We start from the raw sequence: 24,081 nt of genomic DNA, 5'->3' as shown, positions 1-24,081 counted from the left end.
ATTTGAAATGCTCATGCAATGATATGCAATGTCATGTCTTATGAAATGGAATCTTGAACCAAGACTTGAGGATTCCTGTCTTCTGTCAGGAGTAAGATTTTGACTATCTGAGACAAAATAGAGAAATTTTGAGAGTTGCAGATGAAATTTAGACTTTTGCAAGGTCCGGGCTCAGAAAATGACCATTTTGCCCTCCAGCGATTTCAGAGGCTGGATGTTGATGCTTGGTGGAAATGTTGGGGAGGTGAATGAAAATTTGGGGTGTTTACAGAAAACTGAGTTCCGACTCGTGATCTCTCTACCTTATTCGAGCCCTGACTCGAGCTCTTTTTCTTTTGTTGATCCAGGTTCCGACTCGTGATCTCTTTATTTATTCAAGCCCTGACTCGAGCTCTTTATTTTCTTTTGTTGATCCGGATTCCGACTCGTGATCTCTTTATTTATTCGAGCCCTGACTCGAGCTCTTTTTCTTTTGTTGATCCGGGTTCCGACTCGTGATTTCTTTATCTATTTGAGCCCTGACTCGAGCTCTTCATTTTCTTTTGTCGATCCGGGTTCCGACTCGAGATCCCTTTATTTATTCGAGCCCTGATTCGAGCGCTTCATTTTCCTTTGTTGATCCGAGTTCCAACTCGAGATCTCTTTATTTATTCGAGCTCTTCATTTTCTTTTGTTGATCCGGGTTCCAACTCGGGATCTCTTTATTCAAGCTCTAATTCGAGCACTTCATTTTCTTTTGTTGATCCGGGTTCCGACTCGAGATCTCTTTATTTATTCGAGCTCTGATCCTAACTCATCATCCTTTGTTGATCCGGGTTCCGACTCATGATCTCTGTATTTTATTCGATCTCTGACTCGAACTCATCATTCTCCTTTGTTGATCCAAATCATTTCGATCCTCAGGGTCAGTCAATTTCTCAAATTTGATATTTTGCCCACCAATTTTCAATTCAAATCTCCAGATCATTCAACTTCCAATTTTGACCTCTAGGTCACCCAATTCCAATTTTCCAAGTTCAATTTCCAATTTTGACCTCCGGGTCACCCAATTTCCAATTTTGACCTCTAGGTCACTCAATTTCCAATTTTCAACCTTCGGGTCACTCAATTCTCAATTTCGACTTTCAGGTCACACAATTTCAACCTTTTGGTCAACCAATTCCCAATCTCAACCGTTAGGTCATCCAATTTTGACCTCCGGGTCATTCAATTTCCGAACAATCAATTTTCAAATTTCCAATTTCGACCTTTGGGTCAATCAATCTCAAATATCCAATTTCAATCATTTCTCTTGCGAGAGACCCTTTTTAGGGAGAGTTCGAGGGAGCTCGTTCTTTTCGCATGCTATCCAATTCGTTCACTTAGCCTCTTTTAAGGGAGAGTTTGAAGTGACTCGCGTCTTTGTGAACCGTTTGCAAAACAATTTCCAATTTCACACAAGGAACCCTTTCATAGGGAGAGGCTCGACGAAGACTCGCTTTTCTTGTGACCCCCCAATTTTCATACTAGGCCATTTTCGTCATGAAGGACCCTCTTTTCAGGGAGAGTGTGATGGACTTGTTCCTTTCATGACCCAATTTTCAGACCTCACTATTATCGGCCCCTTTCCATAAGAGAAGCCTAATATTAGGAAGCTTTGACGAACGCTTAATTTCTCTTCGAAAGTTCATTTTGCAAACACCTCCTCTTCAGGGAAGAGAGGAGTATTTCCCATTTCCCATTCAGGTAAGGCTAAGCCTGAGTCTCTCTTTTTGGGGAAAAAGAGAGGAGAATTTTCGTCACGGATGTGTTAGACCAGACCTCAAACGCTCTCTTTCACCAAGGATTTCAAGAAAATTTTATCAATTTGTCAATCAAATTTGTTGATTTCAAAAACTTTATTATACAAATCTCTATCTCAGTTTACCTTCAGCATTACTTCCAAAAGAGAGAAGCTTTTGCGAAAAGATATTCAAAATCCAAAGTCTTTCTATCGGCCAACCAAAAGGATGAAGGATAAATCCTCGATGTGGCCAGAAAAGAAGAGTCAATGTTATTGCAAAGCCATAAAGGATTGATATTGATCGCAGTCAATGGCACATCTCTAAAGATCATTCTTGTAAAGATGAGGCAGTAGAAATATCCTGAGCGCTAGAAAAAGAGAGCATTCACCCAAGCCTTGTCTCCTCAAAATCGCCTGAGCTGCAATTAAATATCCGCAAAAGGGATCTCTCAATTGTCGTCAAGATGAAGGCGAATTAAGCGAGTAGACCCCCAGGGCCAAAGAAGATTTGAAACATCTCCAAGATGACGGAGTTTGTGACGGATCCTTCCAGGGAAAGTCCAAAGCACTGTCGAGATGAAGGCAGATGCGATGAACCTCCCGACAATCCCTAAAAGATATTTAATTTCAGCTATCACCCAAAAATCTCTAACCCAGAAGCTAATATCGTCAAAGAAGGATCGAAACATCTCCAAGTTGAAGGAGTTTGTGACATACCTTCCCAAAAAGAGAGCAAGAGAGGAAAAAAAAAGAGAGAAAAGTCAGGACATCTCCAAAATAAAGGATGATGTAATAAACTCTCCCGAAGCCCAAAAAAGTGCAGAAAGATTATCATGAGAGAAGCTCCTAGAATATCAAACTGCCAAATCCATCAAGAATCCCCTTTAATTCTGTGAAATTCTATTATCAATATCCCTTCATTAATTGCTTTCATAATTCTCTTTCCTGTTCATGTCGAGGAAATTGACGACTTCCTGGAAGAAGGTCAATTGCAAGCAATTTGGATTCCCAATCTTGATTCTACGAAGTGAAGCTCATTTGAAGGTAATGGTTCAGGTAGAAAAGAAGGAATATCTTTACAACAATATGCATCCTTTTCAAATATTTTGAATCAGCAACAAAATTTTTAACATTTTGATGATATTTTCTAGCTATCCTGACGTGAAGTGAGAGCTTGATGTCCGTCTTTGATACATCCTGACACCAATTTTAAATCCCTCTTAAGGACTTGGTTCCTTCCCTTCTTTGAGAGTGTGAGCTCTCAGATTTGCACACTTCTCTGTGTCCCCACTGTCCCACCATAGACAGTCCCATTTCGGTTCGAGGTCGAACCACCTATCATTTCTCGCAAAAGGCAATTTCAAAAGCTATTTAGTCTCAGTAGTGAGACGCCCAAGATCAACCCCTTTTCAAGCTTTAGGGACCCCATTTTCCTTCCTTTTGCAAAACCACTGTCGGATTTATCGTGCAAAATCTGAAGGTTCCATCATGGTCTCTTCTTTCGAGGATTCCATTCCATTTTCCGCTCAATCAGGATAAGGGTACAAACCTGAGCCTCCTTTGATGAGGTATTTCATTTTCCGCCTGATCAGGATAAGGGTACAAACCTGAGCCTCCTTTGATGAGGTATTCCATCTTCCGCCCGATCAGGATAAGGGTACAAACCTAAGCCTCCTTTGATGAGGTATTCTATTTTCCGCCCGATCAGGATAAGGGTACAAACCTGAGCCTCCTTTGATGAGGTATTCTATCTTCCGCCCGATCAGGATAAGGGTATAAACCTGAGCCTCATTTGATGAGATATTCTGTAACGCCCCGGATTTCCAAAACAAAGCTAAGTTAAAATTTTCATGAATTTCTTTTTTTTTTTTCTTTGCAGCAGAACTTAGAAAAGCTTTTAGCAGCGGAATCAGACGATAATGAGTCGTCAGTTTTAGAAAACTCCGAGCACGTTGCAGGTATGTGGCCAAGCAACTCATTGACCACCAAAGTGTTCCATTTTATCGAAAACATATGTTTATTACAACACTACTGCTTAGGAGAGCAGTGTAGGTTCAATAAAAAGGAAGCAGTACAACTCTGTCTAGAGAAACCCTGGAACTCGATGCCGCCTTGCTCCGCATATCGCCACGCAGGTCCAACACCTGAAATCCCCATAAAATGGGGTCAGAACCACTGATGGTCTGGTAAGCATGCAATCATGTAACCATTCAACTCAAGTACGATAATGACCACTCAGGGTCGCAATGCGCAATAACGACGCTCAAGCCTCCAAGACTTAGCGTATATCGCAGGAGCCTCCTCAGGGCTATGAGTTGAACATCCGCTCGAGTCTTCATGACTTAGAGCAAGCCTTTTCAGGGCTGTGATTTGAATAGCCGCATAAGTCTCCACGACTTAGCCATGACCTCTTCCGGGTCTCAAAGTGATGTCTAGCTCAAGTCTTCATACTTGGCACATCCGTATCCCACGCATCTAAGGACAACTCTTTGAGCTTCGCTTAGTCGTGCGGATACAACACGGGTCTTTGCCCAGTCGGTCCAGTAGTATACCGAACATGACACCTTCACAAAGGTTATGCAGGACTGACTCAACACGTCATCCACTCATACATTCAAAGCATCGCTGTACCTAGAACTAATGCATTGTTTGATAATTAACCGCTCCCGCCTTTGGTACGCAGGTAGAGCTATTGTCCGGGCATCAACGCGACGTTCTGGGGGTTGATTATTCTATGTATTTTAGATACCCCAGAGGCCTGTTGACCCTATCCATAGTAGGGCAGTGTGTTTCAACTGGGAGAATCCTACTAGGCCCATATTCGGATGCATCCTCTACTTGCAGTAGTTGGGTTCAATCCTTAGATCTTAAGGATAACCACGACCCCAAAACCCATGAGTGACTGAGGCCATCGTGGACTCTATCAGGTCCAAAGTAAAATACATGTCACTCAAGGCTGTACCATCACTGTCATTCCACAGTGAGCATAATTCCTGAAGGGGTCTGCCAGTCTTACAATTACTTGGACAGAATCTGCATGCCATTTAGGCAGCTCGTGCTTTCAGCACTACGGGAGTATGTACCCGACCCCATTCAGTCTTCCCCAACACAGTCATTACTGAGGGGGTACCCCTAACACGATCTTCAACCGCGGGGTATGTGCGACCTTAAGTCTTATTCATATGCATGCAGAACACCGCTCTTTGGCACTTCGGCCACCACGAGCATCACACCTCTTTGGGTGGAAACAACACACTCTGGCTCTTCGGCCCTTACGAGTCTGGTTGTGTAACCGTTCTCAATGAGCATGCATATGACTCGATCTAAATAGATCGGCTACTCGGCGTATTTTTACGCAACGAGTCCAAACCTAGCCAAGGCGCAACCTCTACTCCGGCTCAGCGGCCCTTACGAGCAAGGTGCCCTTGCAGGCACAAGGATACGAGCCGATCTGGCATCGTTCCATCAACGGACATCATTATGCCGTTCCATTGGTTCCGGCAGCTCTTCTGCCAACCATTTCGTCAGCACCTCCCCTGCTCTACCGGCAGTGGTGCGACGAACCCTTCTACGTTGTAGAGGCAAACCATGAACTGGGTAGCACTCTGCTATATGTCAGAGTATCCTGCTACGTTCTTTCTGAGCTATTCTTAGCTTCTTCAGAAATTTCAGCAGCACTTCCTCTCTTTTACGGAGAAAGCGTGCGTTTCTTTTATCCATTTCAGCGGCATCTCCCCTCTTTGGTAGGAAATCGCCACGCTTAATTCGGGAAATGGATGCGCACCGTTGTGCGTACTTTGCATCCATCAAGGTTGCAGGAACCCTTGGCCATAGCCAGGCCATACGAAATTGACTTAGTCATTACGTAAAGAGCATTTTGCCAAAAACCGAAGCCTTTCCAATAGGGGCTTCATTCGTCAAGCAGAATCTTGAACGAGGAGCGGTCAAGGAATCGCATGGGCGATTTGGAGTTTGATCTCCATTTGAACGCTCATTTATGCGCTATATATGTAGTATAAGCAGAAGCCTGTGCTTTATACAGCGGCGGCGTAAAGAAATGCATATACTATTGTTCAGGGTGTGTAACTGAATGAAATATTCTACATATATAACAAAGCAGAAGCCTTGGCATCGTTCGACGCGACGGCGTAAGTAAATACATTGCAGAAAGTAGGAGCCTTGGCATCATACGACGCGACGGCAAAGGTAAATTACATAGCCTGTGCGATATAAGACGCGTCGGCAGAATCAGCAGATATACACCTAGATCCGCATCCAACGATAGTTACGAGGCGAGCGGGTGAACACCGAAGTGTCCTAAAGGGCTCAACCAAGAACTAAAGCGAGATACCATTTTGAAGAGCGCAAATACTGCGTGTTTGAACATAGATATATCCGACGATAGTTACGAGACGAGCGGGTGAACACCGAAGTGTCCAAAAAGGGCACAATCAAGAACTAAAGCAAGATACTACTTCAGAAAGTATATTCTATATACAAACAGTCAAATACTTGAGAGAGATGGATCAACGAAGCGAACTTACTTCAAATCGTGGAAGAAACGGCTCCGGGTTGCTTCTTTGGCTTCGAGCCTTCCTTCGAGAGGTCAGACTAAGTCAGATGAAGCTGACTTAGTTGAGAAAGAGGGAGAGTAGGTCAAGCTACTCAACCTAAGTGGTTTGAACCAAACAGGGTTCGATCCAAGTCAACTGGGTTCAGCAGGTTCGAACTCAGCTCAAGTAGGCTAAGTCTGGGTTCAGAAATCCAAACCGGAATCTGGACCAAAACGGACTTTGACTTTGACTTTAAACCCAACTAGGTTCAAGTCAAGTCAACTAGGTTTGGACTAGGTCAAGTGGGTTCAGACCCAGGTCAGGTGAGCTAGGACCAGGTCAGGCAGGCTCAGACCAGGTCAGGTGGGTTCAGGCCAGGTCAGGTGGGCTCAGACTCACTTGGGCTCACTAGGGGAGGTTTAGGAGAGAGAGAGGAGGCAAGAGAGAGAGGGGGGGTCGAAATTATGAGAAGAGAGAGAGTGGGGAGGGCTATTTATAGCCCAAGCCCACCTCCTCTTGGGAATTTTTATCCCCCTTTTGCCCCTGAGCTTTATTTTAATTCCAGGAGGTTCCTTTTGAGGTGGGGCCCACTAGATATTTCCATAGGATATTTTGTGGGTCCCACAAGATATTTTCTGAGGAATATTTCTGTGGGTCCCACCAATATTTCCGTGGGTCCCGCAAGAATTTCGGGTTTCCGGCGATTTTTTTCCGAAAAATTCTGAGTACGCCATTCTCTTCGTATTGACGTAACTAAGAAAGTTGGCTCGAGGAAATCCTTTGTTTTTGTTTAGTTAAGAGGTTATGGCTTCCAGAGTGTTTGAGCATATATTCGCAAAGCGACGAATATCTCAAGTATAACTGGTTCGTACAAATCGATCTGATTTGTATTTCGGGTTCAGATGTTATTTTTACTTGAAAATGCCTCGTGAATTTCTTCAGAAAGATACTAAAAAATTGCGGGTCTTACATCATTACCCCCTTAAAGGAATTTCGTCCGCGAAATTCAGTTAAGTGTACTAAGTGCGTAACTCGGGATATTTCTCCCATATGTTAGATTCATAATGTTATTCACTTAGTTCAACATCATATTTATTTCAATCATAACCTCATATCATGATTCTCGATCAATTGAGGTATGCTTCTCATATCTGAGTTCAAATTATGCTACAACCACGATAGTTTTGTTGAATCAATGTTCTTCCAACCGGCTATCAATATAGCCATCTTGTGTAACTATTCCATACACATAGATCATTCTTCTAGAGATTAACCATATTGGAATAAGTCCCCTGTCAGACTACCTGGTATTGGAAACGTACCTCCTCACAGGTTCGCCCTCGTCAGACTCACCTGATATTGGATCAGTACACCCTCACAGAATCATACTAGCTAAGCTACTGATTTTGGAACATATACACTCGCACGGAGCTGTATACCCTCACAGGCTCACTCTGGCTAGACGATCTGATCTTGAATATGTAAAACCTCACAGGACTCTCTTCTTGGGAACAATTCCTCGATGGTTTATTTTATTAAGTAACTTTTAACGTTCTAATTACGCAAACTTAATTTTTCAATCATGGGGTCTATAGCCATAAATTTTGGGCATAAGCACTTAAGATTTTTATTTGACAAAAATTACTTTACAGAGCAAGGATACATATCTATCCAGATGACCGTACACAAGGTCATAAGCCACTTGTCTCAAGCATTCATTGGATCTTGTCTTTCAATTGCTTCTTACCCAACACAACTCTATCTATCAAGGTATTCAGATTCCTTGATACGATCATTATCCGTGAGTTGTTCGGCTGTCACCGCATAGACACGACCTGCCACAGGTTTCTGCTCTATCCTGGGTAGTGACAGTCGTTGTTGTTGTATTTGTTGAGAGGGTCCTCCAGATCCCATATTTCTTCGTTGAAGATCTGAGGCCTTCTTGCGGCATTCTGTTACACGATGCCCTGGTTTGCCGCAATACAGGCAACCCCCTGTATCGCGAGGACAAACCCCTCCGGGGTGATCTGAGCTACACCTCGGGCATCGAAAATTAGACTGTCGGTAGGGCTGATTGGCTTCTACCATCTGTAATGGCCGCTCGGCCGGTGGAGTAAAGTTGTTCTCCTGAAAATCCCTCTTATAAAAAGTTGGTCGTGATTCTTGGCCACCGGGGAACGTCCTCTTGTTGTTCCCATTACTTGCTACCGGTCGCTTTACTACGACCCCTTTGCATCGCTCCCAGTCTGCACTAATCTTTGAAGCTGCTGCCATAGCGGCTTGAAATGTTTGGGGCATGCTAGTTATGACTCGAGATCGTAGCCCTTCCCGAAATCCATTGATATATTTATCGGCCCTCTCTTGGTCAGTATCGAATAACCGAGAGCAGTACCGCTCAAGGTTCTGAAACTTGGTAGTATAGTCGATAAGACTCATACCACCCTGCTCTAGTTCCAGAAACTCCATCTTTTTCTTATTTCTGGAGTGCAACGGGAAGTAGTTATCCAAGAAAGTTCTCCGAAAGTCAGTCCAAGGAATGACTTCGACTTGTGAGAACTGGATAAGCTTAGTGGTATCCCACCACTTTCGTGCATTATCCTTCAGCCTATATGTGCCGAAGTTAGTCTTTCTATCCTCTGGTACTCCCAATACCAGGAATGCCCGCTCTGTTTCCTCGATCCAGCTTTCTGCAAGCTCTGGATCGGCACTGCCAACGAAAACAGGTGGGTCGAGTTTGAGGAACCTTTCATATGTTATTCCTCCAAGGTTCTCATTGCGAGGTGGGGCTAGTGCTTGCCTTGATTCACGAATGGCAGACACAAGCCTGTTGAGTGTCTCCAGCAGGAAGCCCTGCGTATGGGACTCCTCGATCGGCATGGTTCTCCTCGTCCTAGGAGCCATTTTATCTATTCACACAAATACACCCAAATTAGAGAAAGTATAAGATTTATACTTACAGTGCGATACCGCAAACATGACGGATCTTGAACCAGGTTTCTCAGACTCATGCTCTGATACCAATTCTGTAACGCCCCGGATTTCCAAAACAAAGCTAAGTTAAAATTTTCATGAATTTCTTTTTTTTTTTTTCTTTGCAGCAGAACTTAGAAAAGCTTTTAGCAGCGGAATCAGACGATAATGAGTCGTCAGTTTTAGAAAACTCCGAGCACGTTGCAGGTATGTGGCCAAGCAACTCATTGACCACCAAAGTGTTCCATTTTATCGAAAACATATGTTTATTACAACACTACTGCTTAGGAGAGCAGTGTAGGTTCAATAAAAAGGAAGCAGTACAACTCTGTCTAGAGAAACCCTGTAACTCGATGCCGCCTTGCTCCGCATATCGCCACGCAGGTCCAACACCTGAAATCCCCATAAAACGGGGTCAGAACCACTGATGGTCTGGTAAGCATGCAATCATGTAACCATTCAACTCAAGTACGATAATGACCACTCAGGGTCGCAATGCGCAATAACGACGCTCAAGCCTCCAAGACTTAGCGTATATCGCAGGAGCCTCCTCAGGGCTATGAGTTGAACATCCGCTCGAGTCTTCATGACTTAGAGCAAGCCTTTTCAGGGCTGTGATTTGAATAGCCGCATAAGTCTCCACGACTTAGCCATGACCTCTTCCGGGTCTCAAAGTGATGTCTAGCTCAAGTCTTCATACTTGGCACATCCGTATCCCACGCATCTAAGGACAACTCTTTGAGCTTCGCTTAGTCGTGCGGATACAACACGGGTCTTTGCCCAGTCGGTCCAGTAGTATACCGAACATGACACCTTCACAAAGGTTATGCAGGACTGACTCAACACGTCATCCACTCATACATTCAAAGCATCGCTGTACCTAGAACTAATGCATTGTTTGATAATTAACCGCTCCCGCCTTTGGTACGCAGGTAGAGCTATTGTCCGGGCATCAACGCGACGTTCTGGGGGTTGATTATTCTATGTATTTTAGATACCCCAGAGGCCTGTTGACCCTATCCATAGTAGGGCAGTGTGTTTCAACTGGGAGAATCCTACTAGGCCCATATTCGGATGCATCCTCTACTTGCAGTAGTTGGGTTCAATCCTTAGATCTTAAGGATAACCACGACCCCAAAACCCATGAGTGACTGAGGCCATCGTGGACTCTATCAGGTCCAAAGTAAAATACATGTCACTCAAGGCTGTACCATCACTGTCATTCCACAGTGAGCATAATTCCTGAAGGGGTCTGCCAGTCTTACAATTACTTGGACAGAATCTGCATGCCATTTAGGCAGCCCGTGCTTTCAGCACTACGGGAGTATGTACCCGACCCCATTCAGTCTTCCCCAACACAGTCATTACTGAGGGGGTACCCCTAACACGATCTTCAACCGCGGGGTATGTGCGACCTTAAGTCTTATTCATATGCATGCAGAACACCGCTCTTTGGCACTTCGGCCACCACGAGCATCACACCTCTTTGGGTGGAAACAACACACTCTGGCTCTTCGGCCCTTACGAGTCTGGTTGTGTAACCGTTCTCAATGAGCATGCATATGACTCGATCTAAATAGATCGGCTACTCGGCGTATTTTTACGCAACGAGTCCAAACCTAGCCAAGGCGCAACCTCTACTCCGGCTCAGCGGCCCTTACGAGCAAGGTGCCCTTGCAGGCACAAGGATACGAGCCGATCTGGCATCGTTCCATCAACGGACATCATTATGCCGTTCCATTGGTTCCGGCAGCTCTTCTGCCAACCATTTCGTCAGCACCTCGCCTGCTCTACCGGCAGTGGTGCGACGAACCCTTCTACGTTGTAGAGGCAAACCATGAACTGGGTAGCACTCTGCTATATGTCAGAGTATCCTGCTACGTTCTTTCTGAGCTATTCTTAGCTTCTTAAGAAATTTCAGCAGCACTTCCTCTCTTTTACGGAGAAAGCGTGCGTTTCTTTTATCCATTTCAGCGGCATCTCCCCTCTTTGGTAGGAAATCGCCACGCTTAATTCGGGAAATGGATGCGCACCGTTGTGCGTACTTTGCATCCATCAAGGTTGCAGGAACCCTTGGCCATAGCCAGGCCATACGAAATTGACTTAGTCATTACGTAAAGAGCATTTTGCCAAAAACCGAAGCCTTTCCAATAGGGGCTTCATTCGTCAAGCAGAATCTTGAACGAGGAGCGGTCAAGGAATCGCATGGGCGATTTGGAGTTTGATCTCCATTTGAACGCTCATTTATGCGCTATATATGTAGTATAAGCAGAAGCCTGTGCTTTATACAGCGGCGGCGTAAAGAAATGCATATACTATTGTTCAGGGTGTGTAACTGAACGAAATATTCTACATATATAACAAAGCAGAAGCCTTGGCATCGTTCGACGCGACGGCGTAAGTAAATACATTGCAGAAAGCAGGAGCCTTGGCATCATACGACGCGACGGCAAAGGTAAATTACATAGCCTGTGCGATATAAGACGCGTCGGCAGAATCAGCAGATATACACCTAGATCCGCATCCAACGATAGTTACGAGGCGAGCGGGTGAACACCGAAGTGTCCTAAAGGGCTCAACCAAGAACTAAAGCGAGATACCATTTTGAAGAGCGCAAATACTGCGTGTTTGAACATAGATATATCCGACGATAGTTACGAGACGAGCGGGTGAACACCGAAGTGTCCAAAAAGGGCACAATCAAGAACTAAAGCAAGATACTACTTCAGAAAGTATATTCTATATACAAACAGTCAAATACTTGAGAGAGATGGATCAAGGAAGCGAACTTACTTCAAATCGTGGAAGAAACGGCTCCGGGTTGCTTCTTTGGCTTCGAGCCTTCCTTCGAGAGGTCAGACTAAGTCAGATGAAGCTGACTTAGTTGAGAAAGAGGGAGAGTAGGTCAAGCTACTCAACCTAAGTGGTTTGAACCAAACAGGGTTCGATCCAAGTCAACTGGGTTCAGCAGGTTCGAACTCAGCTCAAGTAGGCTAAGTCTGGGTTCAGAAATCCAAACCGGAATCTGGACCAAAACGGACTTTGACTTTGACTTTAAACCCAACTAGGTTCAAGTCAAGTCAACTAGGTTTGGACTAGGTCAAGTGGGTTCAGACCCAGGTCAGGTGAGCTAGGACCAGGTCAGGCAGGCTCAGACCAGGTCAGGTGGGTTCAGGCCAGGTCAGGTGGGCTCAGACTCACTTGGGCTCACTAGGGGAGGTTTAGGAGAGAGAGAGGAGGCAAGAGAGAGAGGGGGGGTCGAAATTATGAGAAGAGAGAGAGTGGGGAGGGCTATTTATAGCCCAAGCCCACCTCCTCTTGGGAATTTTTATCCCCCTTTTGCCCCTGAGCTTTATTTTAATTCCAGGAGGTTCCTTTTGAGGTGGGGCCCACTAGATATTTCCATAGGATATTTTGTGGGTCCCACAAGATATTTTCTGAGGAATATTTCTGTGGGTCCCACCAATATTTCCGTGGGTCCCGCAAGAATTTCGGGTTTCCGGCGATTTTTTTCCGAAAAATTCTGAGTACGCCATTCTCTTCGTATTGACGTAACTAAGAAAGTTGGCTCGAGGAAATCCTTTGTTTTTGTTTAGTTAAGAGGTTATGGCTTCCAGAGTGTTTGAGCATATATTCGCAAAGCGACGAATATCTCAAGTATAACTGGTTCGTACAAATCGATCTGATTTGTATTTCGGGTTCAGATGTTATTTTTACTTGAAAATGCCTCGTGAATTTCTTCAGAAAGATACTGAAAAATTGCGGGTCTTACATATTCCATTTTTCGCCCGATCAGGATAAGGGTACAAACCTGAGCCTCCTTTGATGAGGTATTCTATCTTCCGCCCGATCAGGATAAGGGTATAAACTTGAGCCTCATTTGATGAGGTATTCCATTTTCTGCCCGATCAGGTTAAGGGTACAAACCTGAATCTCATTTCAATGAGATGTTTCATAACTCAATCAGGTTAAGGGTCAAACCTGAGCTTCGTTCCATACGAAGCATTTTCTGTCCCATCCAGGTTAAAGGCAAAAACCTGAACTCCACTCTCAGCAGAACAAATCTTTTCTCTTTATTCTCCATTTCATATCTACCATCTTCAACGGGCTAATATCTCTATATCCAGTCAGATCCTTCTAACTGGGGCATTTTTATATAGCCCAAATTTGGAGTGTTTTTCTTTGCCACTAAGCTCGGCCACAAGCCGGCTTAGTAGCAAAGAGGGACATCTGTAAACACCCCAAATTTTCACTCACCTTCCTGATATAGCCATCAATCATCACATTTCGGTTCTCCGAAACCAATGAAGGGCAAAATGGTCAGTTTCCAAGATTGAACCTTGCAGAAAGTCCTAAATTCCATTCTCGAGTCTCAAAACTTCTCTATTTAAACTCAGAGACATCTTCAAACTGCAAATTTTCAAAATCTCATGCTTAACCAGAAGTCAGAATTTTCAAATTCAAATTCAGAGTGGCAATTTTGTAGGACATGTCTTTGCATAACATCGCATGAGCATTTCATATCATTTCACTACACAACATGTCATTTTGAGATCAAGAACTCCTGATTTTCAAAAATGTCTATCCAGATTCGAGTTTTTAATATTTCAAAATTATTTTCAAAACCCTAGGCTTTCAAAATTACCAATTCTTCCCATTTTACCCCCAGGGCTCCGAATTACAAAAGTTTTCCCAAGAAAACGATCTGGATAGTTTTTGACATTGATTTTCAAAATTTCGTCAGTTGAAAAGAGGGGGACACAATTTCAAATTCATAAGACATTATTTCAAACTCTTACAAAAGGGCTCCAAATTTCTCTGCATCTTTCTAAATTTTTTTTAGGTTTTGAAATCAAACCACAATCCACTTCGTGTTTTCAAAACTAGCCTATTATTGTGAAAATTCCAAAATATCTCATTTGGCTCTTATTTCAAATAAAGGACGTGGGACCCGCCTCGAGGTGGTGTCACACTCAAATTCTCAAAAATTTCTCTTGTTTTCAAAATAGTGCCCTTTCGGGAGTGGCACCGATTTATAATTTTTTTTTTATTTAATTGACTCAATTTTAATAAAATAATTAGTGGGCCCACGTAGGTGGCGCCACACTAAGACTCTCTATAAAGAAAAACAAAAAAAAAATGTTTATTTCAAAAAGCTTTCTTAACCCGGCTGAGGTGGCACCACCTTAAAAAAAATGACCCATTTGTACTCATTTTTTTTTTTACTTTTCTCCCAAATGGAGCCATCGTGAAGCCACAAGAAAAGGGGTTCACTTTACCTAATCTGGAGGTAAATGAACTGAAATTTCAGAACAAGCCAGCCGTCCCCTTTACAAAGATTGGCGAGTTTCAAAATTTTTCAAAAATTTGTTTGAAAATTTTCAAATGCTTTCAAAAGATCAGGTTGAAAAGCTTCAAAATTGCCGATCTTTCGGATGGAAGCCGCCGAAATCTTTAAAAAGAGGCCCCTTCAATAACCAAGGGGCCCCCGATTTGGGAACATCCGATCTGTGACTTCACCTCCATTCCCCCCCTTTATCGCCTCTCTTCCAGCAGAGGGTGGCTCTCCGACTTCTTCTCTCCCCTTCTGCGGTTTCCTGCTTCCAGCACCTTTCAACGAAAAACCCAAGAAAGGGAAACCCTCTGCTCCCCCTCAAGGCTCGATCCATCCCTGGAGATTCGATTCCCCTGAAGGAAGCATCCTCTTCAACCTCTGCCGAATCAAGGTAAAGGCCTTCTTTACATCTACATTTAGGTGAATTAAGCATCAAGTTTGCGCCATTTACAATGCAAACCCGTCGCAGCAGTTGACGTGGCTTGCATCCTGGTTTATCTAATGTGTCAAGAATCGATGATGCTGTTCAATGGCATCATCGATTCAACTTGGATGTCAAAGTTTATCAAATAATTATCCCCTTTAAAAAAAAAAAAATCTTTTTTTGGTTCATTCCGATATCCTGAGTATTCCAAATAACGACTTCAGATCATTTTAGTGGATATTGGTGTCATCCTATTTGTAAGACCCGCAATTTTTTCAGATAACACTGAATAAATTCTTGAGGCATTCTTCAGTGAAAAATAGCATTTTTACCGTAAAGCGAATCGAACCGATTCCTGCGACCCAGATATACTTAAGATATTCGTATCTTCACGAATATATGCTCAAACGCTCTGGAGGTCATAACTTCCTCTCTGCTCGAAATCAAGAGATTCCTGCGAGCCAACTTTCTTAGTTGCATAAATACGAAGATAATGGCCTACTCAGAATTTTTCGGAAAAAATGCCGAAAACTCAACTTTTTTGCGGGACCCACGAAAATGTTGGTGGGACCCACAGAAATATTCTTCAGAAAATATCCGGTGGGACCCACGAAAATATCTCATGGAAATATATCAGATGGATAAGATCAAACAGTCAGATGGCTAAGATCAAACAGTCAGATGGATAAGATCAAAGGGAATTTCTGAAAAAGCTATGGACTAAAATGAAAATTCTGAAACTTGGGGCTCAAGTTTCAGAATCTATAAATAGAGGAGCCCCCCTCCTTTGAAAAATCGTCTAGCCCTCTCTCTCTCCTCCTTTTCCAAACCTCCCCTACCTAGCCTAGCCCACCTGAGCCTGCCTGACCTGGTCCTAACCCACCTAACCTAGGTCTGAACCCACCTGACCTAGCTCAAACCCAGTTGACTTGACTTGAACCTAGTTGGGTTGGAAGTCAAAGTCAAAGTCCCTTTTGGTCCAACTTTTGGTTTGGATTTCTGAACCCAGACTTAGCCTACTTGGGTTGAGTTCGAACCTGCTGAACCCAGTTGACTTGGACCAAACCCAGTTTGGTTCAAACCACTTAGGTTAAGCAGCTTGACCTGCTTTACCTCTTTCTCAACTAGGCCGACTTCATCTGACCTAGTGTGACCTCTTGACGGAAGGATCGAAGCTTGTTCAAAGCGTTGGATCATTCGGGAGACGTTTCTTCCACAAATTAAAGTAAGTTCGCTTCATTAAACCATCTCTCTCAAGTATTTGATTGTTTGTATATAGCATATACTTTCTGAAGTAGTATCTTGCTTTAGTTCTTGGTTGAGCCCTCTAGGACACTTCGGTGTTCACGCGCTCGCCTCGTAACTATCGTCAGATATATATGTTCGAATACGCAGTATATGCGTTCTTCAAAATAGTATCTCACCCTAGTTCTTGGTTGAGCCCTCTAGGACACTTCGGTGTTCACTCGCTCGCCTCGTAACTATCGTTGGATACAGATCTAGGTGTATATCTGTTGATACTGCCGACGCGTCTTATATCGCACAGGCCATGTAATTTACCTTTGCCGTCGCATCGTATGATGCCAAGGCTCCCTGCTTTCTGTACTTCCGATTACTGCACTTCCGATTATGCATTTACTTACGCCGTCGCGTCGAACGATGCCAAGGCTCCTGCTTTCTGCAATGTATTTACTTACGCCGTCGCGTCGAACGATGCCAAGGCTCCTGTTTTGTTATATATGTAGAATATTTCGTTCAGTTACACACCCTGAACAATAGTATATGCATTTCCTTTACGCCGCCGCTGTATAAAGCACAGGCTTCTGCTTATATTACATATATGGCGCGTAAGTGAGCGTTCAAACGGAGATCAACTCCAAAATCGCCCATGCGATTCCCTTACCGCTCCTCGTACAAGATTCTGCTTGACGAATGAAGCCCCTATTGGAAAGGCTTCGCCTTTTGGCAAAATGCTCTTTACGTAAAGACTAAATCAATTACGTATGGCCTGGCTATGGCCCAAGGTTCCTGCAACCTTGATGGATGCAAAGTACGCACAACGGTGCACATCCATTTCCCGAGTTAAGCATAGCGATTTCCCACCAAAGAGGGGAGATGCCGCTGAAACGGATAAAAGAAACGCACGCTTTCTCCGTAAAAGAGAGGAAGTGCTGCTAAAATTCCTGAAGGAGCTAAGAATGGCTCAGAAAGAACGTAGCAGAAGTGCTACCCAGTTATGGAACGCCTTCTACAATGTAGAAAGGTTCGTCGCACCACTGCCGGTAGAGCAGAGAAGGTGTTGACAGAATGGTTGGCAGAAGAGCTGCCAAAACCAGTTAAGTGGCACAATGATGTCCTTTGTTGGAACGATGTCAGAATGACTCGTCTCCCTGACACCTGCAAGGGCATCATACTTGTAAGAGCCGTTGCGCCAAAGTAGTGGTAGCGCCTTGACGAGGTCCTGAGCTCGTTGCGTAAAAATACGCCGAGTAGCCGATCCGTAGAGATCGAGTCATGTGCATGCTCATTGAGAATTATCAGACAACCAGACTCGTAAGGGCCGCTGAGCCGGAGTGTGTTGTTTCCACCGAAAGAGGTGAAGTGCTCGTCAAGGCCGAAGTGCCGAGAGCAGAGTTAAGCATGCATATGAATAAAATCTTTGTTCCACGGTGAAAACCGTGTGGTTGATTGGGGTCGGGTACATACTTCTCAAAGGCTGCCCTATAGGCATGCAATGTTCGTCAAGTAATTGTAAGACCGGCAGGCCCCTTTCAGAATTTCTCACCGAGGAAGACGGTGATGGTGCAGCCTTGAGTGACATATATTTCACCCGAACCTGATAGAGTTCATTGATGGCCTTCGTCACTCAGAGGTATGGAGGTCGTGGTTATCCTTAAATATCTAAGGATTGAACCCAACTACTGCAGTAGTAGAATGCATTCGGATACCTAGTAAGGATCTCTTCCGGTATGTTGTACCGTCCTACTAGGGGGATGGGGTCAACAGGCCTCTGGGGTATCTAAAATACATAGAATAATCAACCCCCAGATCGTCGCGTTGTCGCCCAGATATGAGTCCCCTAAGCCCAGGGGGAGGAGCAATTATCGAAACAAAGCATTAGCTTAGGTACAGCGCTACTTTGAATGTATAAGTGGATGACGTTGTTGAGTCAGTCCTGCATAACCTTTGTGAAGGTGTCATGGTCGGTATACTACTGGATCGATTGGGAAAGAACCCCATTGATATCCGTACGACTAAGTGAAGCTCGGAGAGCTGTCCTTAGATTCGTAGGATACGGATGTGCCAAGCATAAAGGCTTGAGCTAGACATCCATTCGTGACTCTGAGGAAGTCAAGGCTAAGTCGTAGAGACTTGAGAGGTTATTCTAACTCACAGCCCTGAAGAGGCTTATGCGAAGTCATGAAGACTTGAGCGGATGTTCAACTCATAGCCCTGAGGAGGCTCTTGCGATATACGCTAAGCCTTGGAGGCTTGAGCGTCGTTATTGCGCATTGCGACCCTGAGTGGTCATTATTGTAGTTGAGTTGAATGGATGTATGACTGCATGCTTACCAGACCATCAGTGGTTCTTACCCCATTTTATGGGGATTTCAGGTGTTGAACCTGCGTGGCGATATGCGGAGCAAGGCGGCATCGAGTTCCAGGGTTTCTCTAGACAGAGTTGTACTGCTTCCTTTTATTGAACCTACACTGCTTTTCTAAGCAGTAGTGTTGTAATAAACATGAGTTTTCGATAAAATGGAACACTTTGGTGGTCAATGAGTTGCTTGGCCACATACCTGCAACGTGCTCGGAGTTTTCTAAAACTGACGACTCATTAGCGTCTTATTCAGCTGCTAAAAGCTTTTCTAAGTTCCGCTGCAAAGAAAAAAAAAAAAAAAAAAGAAATTCATGAAAATTTTAAACTTAGCTTTGTTTTGGAAATCCGGGGCGTTACAAAATTGGTATCAGAGCAAGAGTCTGAGAAACCTGGTTCAAGATCCGTCGTGTTTGCGGTATCACACTGTAAGTATAAGTCTTATACTTTCTCTGATTTGGGTGTATTTGTGTGAATAGATAAAATGGCTCCTAGGACGAGGAAAACCATGCCGAGTGAGGAGTCTCATACACAGGGCTTCCTGCTGGAAACACTCAACAGGCTTGTGTCTGCCATTCATGAATCAAGGCAAGCACCAGCCCCACCTCGCAATGAGAATCTGAGAGGAGTGACTTATGAAAAGTTCCTCAAACGCGACCCACCTGTTTTCGTTGGTAGTGCCGATCCAGAGCTCGCAGAAAGCTGGATCGAGGAGACGGAGCGTGTATTCCTGGTGCTGGGAGTACCAGAAGAAAAGAAGACCAACTTTGGCACGTACAGGCTGAAAGATAATGCACGAAAGTGGTGGGATACCACTAAGATAATCCAGTTCTCTCAGCTTGAAGTCATCCCTTGGGATGATTTTCGGAGAACTTTCTTGGATAATTACTTTCCGATACACTCCAGAAATAAGAAGAAGATGGAGTTTCTGGAATTGGAGCAAGGTGTTATGAGTCTGATGGACTATACCACTAAATTTCAAAACCTTGAACGATATTGCTCCACGTTATTCGATACTGACCAAGAAAGGGCCGATAAATATATAAATGGATTGCAAGAAGGGTTGCGATCTCGTGTGATAACAAGTATGCCCTCGACTTTTCAAGATGCTGTGGCAGCATCTTCAAAGATTAGCGAGGTTTGGGCGCGATCTAAGGTGATTATAGCAAAGAGGCCCATAGTTGATGGTCGGAACAATAAGAGTACGTTTCCCAGTGGCCAGGAATCACGACCAGCTTTTTATAAGAGGGATTTTCGAGAGAACAACTTTACTCCACCGACCGAGCAGCCATTACAGATGGTAGAAGCCAATCAGCTCTACCAACAGTCTAATTTTTTATGCCCAAGGTGTAGCTCAGATCATCCCGGAGGGGTTTGTCCTCGCGATACGGGAGGTTGCCTGTATTGCGGCAAACCAGGGCATCGTGTAAGCGAATGCCGCAAGAAGGCCTCAGATCTTCAACGAAGAAATATGGGATCTGGAGGACCCTCTCAACAAATACAACAACAACGACTGCCACTATCCAGAATAGAGCAGAAACCTGTGGCAGGTCGTGTCTATGCGGTGACAGCCGAACAACTCACGAATGATGACCATATCAAGGAATCTGGATACCTTGATAGATAGAGTTGTAATGGGTAAAAAGCGATTGAAAGACAAGATCCAATGAATGCTTGAGACAAGTGGCTTATGACCTTGTGTACGGTCATCTGGATCGATATGTATCCTTGCTCTCTAAAGAAATTTTGGATTTGTCAAAATAAAATCTTAAGTGCTTATGCCCAAAGGTTGATGGCTATAGACCCCATGATTGAGAAATTAAGTTTGCGTAATTAGAACGATAAAAGTCACTTAATAAAATAAACCATCGAGGAATTGTTCCCAAGAAGAGAGTCCTGTGAGGTTTTACATATTCAAGATCAGATCGTCTAGCCAGAGCGAGCCTGTGAGGGTATACAGCTCCGTGTGAGTGTATATGTTCCAAAACCAGTAGCTTGGTTAGTATGATTCTGTGAGGGTGTACTGATCCAATATCAGGTAAGTCTGACGAGGGCGAACCTGTGAGGAGGTACGTTTCCAATACCAGGTAGTCTGACAGGGGACTTATTCCAATATGGTTAATCTCTAGAAGAATGATCTGTGTGTATGAAATAGTTACACAAGATGGCTATGTTAAATAGCCGGTTGGAAGAACATTGATTCAACAAACTATCGTGGTTGTAGCATAATTTGAACTCAGATATGAGAAACATACCTCATTGATCAGGAATCATGATATGAGGTAATGATTGGAATAAGTACGACGTTGAACTAAGTGAACAACATTATGAATCTAACATATGGGAGAAATATCCCGAGTTACGCACTTAGTACTCTTAACTGAATTTCGCGGACGAAATTCCTTTAAGGGGGTAATGATGTAAGACCCGCAATTTTTTCAGATAACTCTGAATAAATTCCTGAGGCATTCTTTAGTGAAAAATAGCATTTTTACCGTAAAGCGAATCGAACCGATTCCTACGACCCAGATATACTTAAGATATTCGTATCTTCACGAATATATGCTCAAACGCTCTGGAGGTCATAACTTCCTCTCTGCTCGAAATCAAGAGATTCCTGCGAGCCAACTTTCTTAGTTGCATAAATACGAAGATAATGGCCTACTCAGAATTTTTCGGAAAAAATGCCGAAAACTCAACTTTTTTGCGGGACCCACGAAAATGTTGGTGGGACCCACAGAAATATTCTTCAGAAAATATCCGGTGTGACCCACGAAAATATCTCATGGAAATATCTCAGATGGATAAGATCAAACAGTCAGATGGATAAGATCAAACAGTCAGATGGATAAGATCAAAGGGAATTTCTGAAAAAGCTATGGACTAAAATGGAAATTCTGAAACTTGGGGCTCAAGTTTCAGAATCTATAAATAGAGGAGCCCCCCTCCTTTGAAAAATCGTCTAGCCCTCTCTCTCTCCTCCTTTTCCAAACCTCCCCTACCTAGCCTAGCCCACCTGAGCCTGCCTGACTTAGCCTGAGCCTGCCTGACCTGGTCCTAACCCACCTGACCTAGGTCTGAACCCACCTGACCTAGCTCAAACCCAGTTGACTTGACTTGAACCTAGTTGGGTTGGAAGTCAAAGTCAAAGTCCCTTTTGGTCCAACTTTTGGTTTGGATTTCTGAACCCAGACTTAGCCTACTTGGGTTGAGTTCGAACCTGCTGAACCCAGTTGACTTGGACCAAACCCAGTTTGGTTCAAACCACTTAGGTTAAGCAGCTTGACCTGCTTTACCTCTTTCTCAACTAGGCCGACTTCATCTGACCTAGTGTGACCTCTTGACGGAAGGATCGAAGCTTGTTCAAAGCGTTGGATCATTCGGGAGACGTTTCTTCCACAAATTAAAGTAAGTTCGCTTCATTAAACCATCTCTCTCAAGTATTTGATTGTTTGTATATAGCATATACTTTCTGAAGTAGTATCTTGCTTTAGTTCTTGGTTGAGCCCTCTAGGACACTTCGGTGTTCACGCGCTCGCCTCGTAACTATCGTCAGATATGTATGTTCGAATACGCAGTATATGCGTTCTTCAAAATAGTATCTCACCCTAGTTCTTGGTTGAGCCCTCTAGGACACTTCGGTGTTCACTCGCTCGCCTCGTAACTATCGTTGGATACAGATCTAGGTGTATATCTGCTGATACTGCCGACGCGTCTTATATCGCACAGGCCATGTAATTTACCTTTGCCGTCGCGTCGTATGATGCCAAGGCTCCCTGCTTTCTGTACTTCCGATTACTGCACTTCCGATTATGCATTTACTTACGCCGTCGCGTCGAACGATGCCAAGGCTCCTGCTTTCTGCAATGTATTTACTTACGCCGTCACATCGAACGATGCCAAGGCTCCTGTTTTGTTATATATGTAGAATATTTCGTTCAGTTACACACCCTGAACAATAGTATATGCATTTCCTTTACGCCGCCGCTGTATAAAGCACAGGCTTCTGCTTATATTACATATATGGCGCGTAAGTGAGCGTTCAAACGGAGATCAACTCCAAAATCGCCCATGCGATTCCCTTACCGCTCCTCGTACAAGATTCTGCTTGACGAATGAAGCCCCTATTGGAAAGGCTTCGCCTTTTGGCAAAATGCTCTTTACGTAAAGACTAAATCAATTACGTATGGCCTGGCTATGGCCCAAGGTTCCTGCAACCTTGATGGATGCAAAGTACGCACAACGGTGCGCATCCATTTCCCGAGTTAAGCATAGCGATTTCCCACCAAAGAGGGGAGATGCCGCTGAAACGGATAAAAGAAATGCACGCTTTCTCCGTAAAAGAGAGGAAGTGCTGCTAAAATTCCTAAAGGAGCTAAGAATGGCTCAGAAAGAACGTAGCAGAAGTGCTACCCAGTTATGGAACGCCTTCTACAATGTAGAAAGGTTCGTCGCACCACTGCCGGTAGAGCAGAGAAGGTGTTGACAGAATGGTTGGCAGAAGAGCTGCCAAAACCAGTTAAGTGGCACAATGATGTCCTTTGTTGGAACGATGTCAGAATGACTCGTCTCCCTGACACCTGCAAGGGCATCATACTTGTAAGAGCCGTTGCGCCAAAGTAGTAGTAGCGCCTTGACGAGGTCCTGAGCTCGTTGCGTAAAAATACGCCGAGTAGCCGATCCGTAGAGATCGAGTCATGTGCATGCTCATTGAGAATTATCAGACAACCAGACTCGTAAGGGCCGCTGAGCCAGAGTGTGTTGTTTCCACCGAAAGAGGTGAAGTACTCGTCAAGGCCGAAGTGCCGAGAGCAGAGTTAAGCATGCATATGAATAAAACCTTTGTTCCACGGTGAAAACCGTGTGGTTGATTGGGGTCGGGTACATACTTCTCAAAGGCTGCCCTATAGGCATGCAATGTTCGTCAAGTAATTGTAAGACCGGCAGGCCCCTTTCAGAATCTCTCACCGAGGAAGACGGTGATGGCGCAGCCTTGAGTGACATATATTTCACCCGAACCTGATAGAGTTCATTGATGGCCTTCGTCACTCAGAGGTATGGAGGTCGTGGTTATCCTTAAATATCTAAGGATTGAACCCAACTACTGCAGTAGTAGAATGCATTCGGATACCTAGTAAGGATCTCTTCCGGTATGTTGTACCGTCCTACTTGGGGGATGGGGTCAACAGGCCTCTGGGGTATCTAAAATACATAGAATAATCAACCCCCAGATCGTCACGTTGTCGCCCAGATATGAGTCCCCTAAGCTCAGGGGGAGGTACAATTATCGAAACAAAGCATTAGCTTAGGTACAGCGCTACTTTGAATGTATGAGTGGATGACGTTGTTGAGTCAGTCCTGCATAACCTTTGTGAAGGTGTCATGGTCGGTATACTACTGGACCGATTGGGAAAGAACCCCATTGATATCCGTACGACT

Source organism: Nuphar pumila, chromosome 1 (genome assembly GCF_984573655.1).
Source record: "Nuphar pumila chromosome 1, dmNupPumi1.hap1.1, whole genome shotgun sequence".
NCBI classification, from domain to species: Eukaryota; Viridiplantae; Streptophyta; class Magnoliopsida; order Nymphaeales; family Nymphaeaceae; genus Nuphar; species Nuphar pumila.
The sequence above is the reverse complement of the archived record's forward strand: the minus strand, read 5'-3'. Positions refer to the sequence as shown.